Genomic DNA, 6097 nt, shown 5'->3' on the forward strand with positions numbered 1-6097 from the left:
CGGCATACACGAGCCGACGTACTGGCTCGCAAACTTTCCAGACCACCAACAGCGTCTAGAGGCCAGCTTCACTGGGACATCAAAGGGGTTCTTTTCTCCACGGTGTCCGCCCTCCCTGACAGGGCGAGAGGTAGGCGACGCCATAAAGCCTCCGTAACGGAGTGTCTCGTACAGCTCCATTGACAACGAGACTGGCTTCAGTATACATATCGTTGTGCAATTCGTATCGATCGGCTCGGGTCGCCCTCGATTGGGCACCGAGCGGCTCGGGTCGCCCTCGATTGGGTGCCGACCGGCTCAGGTCGCCCTCGATTGGGTGCTGACCGGCTCGGGTCGCCCTCGACTGGGCACCGACCGGCTCAGGTCACCCTCGATTGGGTGCTGACCGGCTCGGGTTGCCCTCGACTGGGCACCGACCGGCTCAGGTCGCTCTCGATTGGGTGCTGACCGGCTCGGGTCGCCCTCGATTGGGTGCCGACCGGCTCGGGTCGCCCTCGATTGGGTGCCGACGTGCACGGTTTGTGCTCTCTAGCGCCACCTAGGTCTAAACAGGATACTATTCTAGCGCCATCTATTACGAATGTCATGCTACACTAGCAACATCGACACAACAGTTAGTGATTTGCGGACTTAGGAGACTTGTACTGATTGTGGAGGGCAAAAATCTCAAACAGCTATGAGGAGGATTCAAATATCCCGAGAAGCTTCTGTATCCCGATCCGTGCAGCAGTCAAATAATTCTTATTTATGCAAATCCCACTTCCGCACGAACATGAATTGCTTTCTGAACTGAACCAAACCTAAGCAGACCATCATCATGGTCTGATGGTATTCGTTGCACTGAGGGTGCTGCTCATGATCCCAAGATCATGCACAGTCTCCGCTCGTACATGCACGACTTCAGAAATTGATAGATGTGCATGACACCAAACACAACCCAGCAGAAAGCAGGTTGTCTTTTGCGGTGCGCAATTCTCAGGCAAGAACTTGCCTGATTCGGGCGTCGTCGGTTCTTCTGAGAGCTTCGTCTCTCTCGATGACCCTCATGATCAGCTGCAGCTCGTTGGGAGTCAGGATGAGCTCGCAGCAGCTGGCTGACAGCCTCCGCGGCAAAAGGCTAAGGGACGACATTGCCTGAGGCAGAACATGCAAATCAAACAGTAAACACCAATGATAATGCACAGGATGTCATTAGATATTTATTATCATCCCGTCAGCTTTTTGTGCCAGCGAACTATACGGGTGCGGATTAGGGTGCGTATTTTTTGCATTTCACTCGTCTACCTGATTTGTGGCGGACTCTGCGGCGACACAGCTGTCCCACGAACTTCCTGTTCTGTACTCCCGACTGCAGCCACACCCTTCCACTACCCCCGTCAGAGCTGGCGGCCGTGGCGCGACTGGAGGTCCTTCCTTTCGACGTCTCCGGCACTACTACCGTATCTCGAGGCGAGAACAGTCCGATGGGTTGTATAGCGCTCGCGCTCGGTTCAGATCACCAGCTGACAGATGGAGGGCGCTCAGCTGGCTTCTCGCCACACTGGGGTGGCTCAGCTGGCTCCTCGCCACACCGAGGCGGTTCAGCTGGCTCCTCGCCACACACCGAGATGCTCAGCTCGCTCCTCGCCACACCGAGGCGGCTCGCTGTGCCGCAGCGCGCCAGCGAACGTCACATTACACTGCAGATCGGTGTGGTACGTGAACGCCACGGCAGCACATGCGGCCGCGCGGTATCAGTACACAGTCCCGTGCCGTGCTCCTCGCCTGGGGTCTGCCACCGCTCTGTCGGCGAGGCGCCGCGGCCCGAGGCGGTCACACCTCACCGCCCCCCCCCCCCCCCTCCCCCTCCCCATGCCGTTCCGGCATCCTCACGGCTGGGCGCGCCGCGGTAGCGCCCAGCCGCGCATGAGATCGCGCGGTGCAAAACCACAGCGGCGCAGGCAAGCGACGACAGAGGGCGCCGCTAACGCGGACGGATCGATAAGGAGCTTCCTGTGCTCCGTGGGAACCATAGCTCCCCACGCGGATGACCGACTAACGCCCACATTTTTACCGAAGTTCGCCCCGTTTGCCAGGAAACTTACTCGGCATTTAAGTGCGCGCACTATTAATGATGACACCCGCCGTGAACTCCGGCTGTTGAGCATCCCAAAAATGACGGGCCTGGTAAGCTGGCTCAGCCGCCAAACTGTAGTTGCAAGGAAGGCAGGACAAGCACTGAAGCGTTCGTCGTCGCGGAGGCTGGATTAATCTGTGAACTGATGTCACTTATAAGCCGAGTAAGGAATGGCTGAAGTGGAATTTGTTTCACAGCATCTGTTGTTATATTTCTTTCTCATTGATTTTTCAATGCTTGAAATGTTCGTTGTTGAGTTAAGGAACAACCTATATGAGGGCCCAATGAATGTCACATTACCCATAACCGCATGCGTTAACGCTATATCACAATTGTCTGGTTTGCGACTAATGCATTCAGCAATTTGGCTCGCTTTTAGAGGCGAACTGTTCTACCTTGTAGCATAACCATGGGTGCACACTTGTGTCTGATTTCACGACACTGCAATCGATCCCGACTTCGACTCACAGTGTATGTGGCTGATTTTGCATGCCCCTCCGAGCGCTAGAGATCAATGTTAGGTACGCTCGTGTTCCAATTCCAGGAGATGTGGTTCATTACATGTGACTGACGGCAGCAACAATGTCGTAGATAAACCGTTCTATACACTGTATAAAACCTCCGCAGGACAAGCAACTGGTAGCGTGACAGCAGTTCGTGGCGCTCCATGTTTTGCATTGAAGTTCTTGTCATGGAGTAAAAATGCATGCTGTTGCCCGCTTGCCTAGTTGAGTGAATTTATTGGTAGATCTAACAAATATCGATGGCTTCAATATCATCCAGGCTCGCCAATTTTAAGAGAACCCATTCCGCTTAATCAACGAAAATGATGACAAATTCAGAGCCGACTTCAGCTCCACGTGGGGCGGGGCACAATCATGAATTATCTGCTTGAACATCATGAACTAAGGATCCTTGGCAATGATGGTGCACTGGGGCCCGCCCGCGTGTCAACCTTGTTGACGCTATTAAGTAGATGGGACGAAACACCCAACTCTCTGACTGTTCCATCCCATACAGGTTCCCGCGTGCAAATAACGCCGCTTGCCACGTGAAAAATACTTGGGTATTCAATGAGAACTTCTCAACTCGGCGATTGTGTTCGGCCGCGCGTCCGTGACAGAGCTGCCTCTCCCGGCAGCTCGCCACCCCGGTGCACCTGGACAGGCACCGACCACGGCGCGCCTGGCTGACGGCGCCGCGCCGCGCTGGTTGCCAACCGCGGCCGATGGGGTCGTGGACAGCGAGCTGCGCGCCGGTCGTCACCTCCCGCGGGGTGCACGACCGAGTGACGTCAGGGGGAGGGCGCCTGCAGTCGCCGCGGCGCCGGTGTTGTGCAGCCTACTCTGCCGTGTCTGGTGACGCGGCGGCCGGGGTCCCGTGAACGCGGTCTACAGTCAGCGCCTACACAGTACATGTAATATTCCTCTATGATGTAAAAAGGTGTTTTCACTTCAACCAGGACTGCTGCAAATAAACAATTAAAGTAAGTTTCTTTGCTTGTGGACTTGCGTATTACAAAAGCTTACATAAGTACGAAAAACGATTATTTTCGTGATTCAAAACTACCTTAGGCTCAGTTTATGGTCACTTCCTTTTCTTTCTCAGGCATATCTTGCAGGAGTAACTCGAAAAGTAAACACGCGCTTTCCAGCTGATGCCGATGCCACTTTGATTTTTAAAGCATTTACACTATCATTTAACGCCTAGGATTTTCATTTGAGCCTGCGACATGTTTGCACATTTTGAGTAAAACATTTTTGGCGTTCGTTCAAGGAACAATTATTTATTGGCTTTTATGTTGAGCACCGCATGATTTTGGTTTCTCCTTCATGGGAACCGAATCTCCCGATGTCAAAAAAACTTGAGTCACAAGTTCATCGGCTGTTACCACAATGATTGTGATTGCTCAGTATGATGATGATTGGGGTTTTAGGGCGCGCCGACTTCTGGGGTCATTTTGCGCAATTTGCACTGATTGCTTAGTAGCTGGGAAGGGGGATGAAAGTCCATGCTTGTGTATGTCTCAACTCTATCACCTTGACCCATGGTCTGATACGTAAGTGGTAGCGTGTGTAGGTGGCACCCAGACAGATGCCTAACCTGCGTTTATGTCGCTGTGTTTCTCGTCGCAACCGACATCTGTGTGGCTGCAAAATTGTGAGTGTGCTGCAAGCTGGAAAGAGCTTTAACACGCGCTCGGGTGGGGGTCAAATTGACCCCTCGCGAAGGTTTTCCAGAATGGTTTCCGAACGGCGTGGCGTAGCCGCGCCAAATGTTGATAATCTGAAGACAATTGAATAGCGGATCGTCTGGCATCAAAACTTGAGGTGTACCTTGTAAGGTCACTGTTCTATGGCAGGCCAAAGTTAGATCATGGTTTCAGCGAAGGCAATTTCTAGGGAATTCTTCAATCTGATCCAACAACGGAGTGTCAGACGAAGCCATAGATCTCTGAAATGCTCTCTCAGGCAACACAACAGTTGAATGAGCAAATTACGTTGACCTAAGATCAGGTATGAAGGTCACACCAAGGTCAAAACCAAACTGTTTTGTTACTCTAGGGCTTGCTGTATGGCATAGGTTCTGGTGCTCATTTCGAGTTTATTGACAGTAGGAACAACATTATGCATCTTTCGTAGACTTCTTAGAGGTGAAAATAGACCGTTGACTTAAAATGACCCAGGTCAACGTTTTGTTTAGGAATATACTGTTTAGCGTAATTTTTGTCGCTTAGTCAAATACAAAACTCAAAGCAATCTTGTATGATTTTGGTCACCTTGACCTTCAAAAGGTCAAACAAGGCCACTTACCTTGAATGAGAATGTCACCTTTCGCTTAGAAACGGTTATGTAGGTTCTTGGAGGTAGTTTGGAGACAAACTTGGACCTTGACCTTGTTTGACCTTTTTTTACCCGAAGGCTGTGACCTAGAAACGTGAAACTTTGACCTGAGTGAGTTCACGTACACCTCAACACACCTTGACAATTTGGGGTTTCCAGCTCTCTTAGTTCCCGAGATCTCAGAAGAGGTCAAATTGCCCCGTAACCCGAGCGAGGGGTGTGTAGGCGGCCACCCGGGCGCGTGTTAATGCCATTGCTGGATTTTGCCTTATGTGTATGTTGATGCCAAACTTAGCATAAGCTTTCAGCATTTGTTGGATAACCGCTGTGACCATGGGCTACACTTTTTATGCCGTTTGGTGCAGTCTTAGGCCTGGGCGTAACCCCCTCCCTACGAGGAGTTATCAGGGTTCGAGAGGCCAACTGAAATTTGGGGGATACGGCCGGAAGGGAAGTGGTAATTTCGGCGTGGGAGCTAGAAAACACGTGCATTCCCGTGGCAAGCAAAATCTCATTTGTGAGATTGCGGATATATCTCCCCTCCCCGGTGGTTCTACTGATTATTCTGGGTGTGTTTATTTATCTATCTTTGTTTGCCATATATGAGATGACAGAGGCGAATATGTGACAAGCATAACTTATGTAAGCGTACCTTTTATGATCAAATGCACATAGGTCAATTAAAAACACGTCACATAATACCAACCGCAATCTAGCAATGTACATGCGAACCCAATGATTATTTCACCGATTTTCATTGTAGAAATGCCGAGCTATTCTTTATGTTCACTGCATAGACTTTATGTTTGAATTCCAAACTGCTTTTGGATGATCCAAGCCTCATTTCAGTACAAATAGCATCATTCTTGACGCACGCAACCCCCCTCCCCAGAAATCACAGCCAAGATCCCCACATGGCGTTCATCACCTGACAGTATGAAGAATTCACGTCTGTGCCTGTTGGAAATAATCGGCTATCGGGTACCGGCTACAGACACCCACACCCACACCCACACACCCACACCCACCCACCCACCCACCCACACATACACACACAGATATATATATATATATATATATATATATATATATATATATATATATATATATATATATATATATATATATATATATCTCA

Source organism: Pollicipes pollicipes, unplaced genomic scaffold, assembly GCF_011947565.3.
Source record: "Pollicipes pollicipes isolate AB1234 unplaced genomic scaffold, Ppol_2.1 Scaffold_4881;HRSCAF=5763_pilon_pilon_pilon, whole genome shotgun sequence".
In the NCBI taxonomy this organism is placed as follows: Eukaryota; Metazoa; Arthropoda; class Thecostraca; order Pollicipedomorpha; family Pollicipedidae; genus Pollicipes; species Pollicipes pollicipes.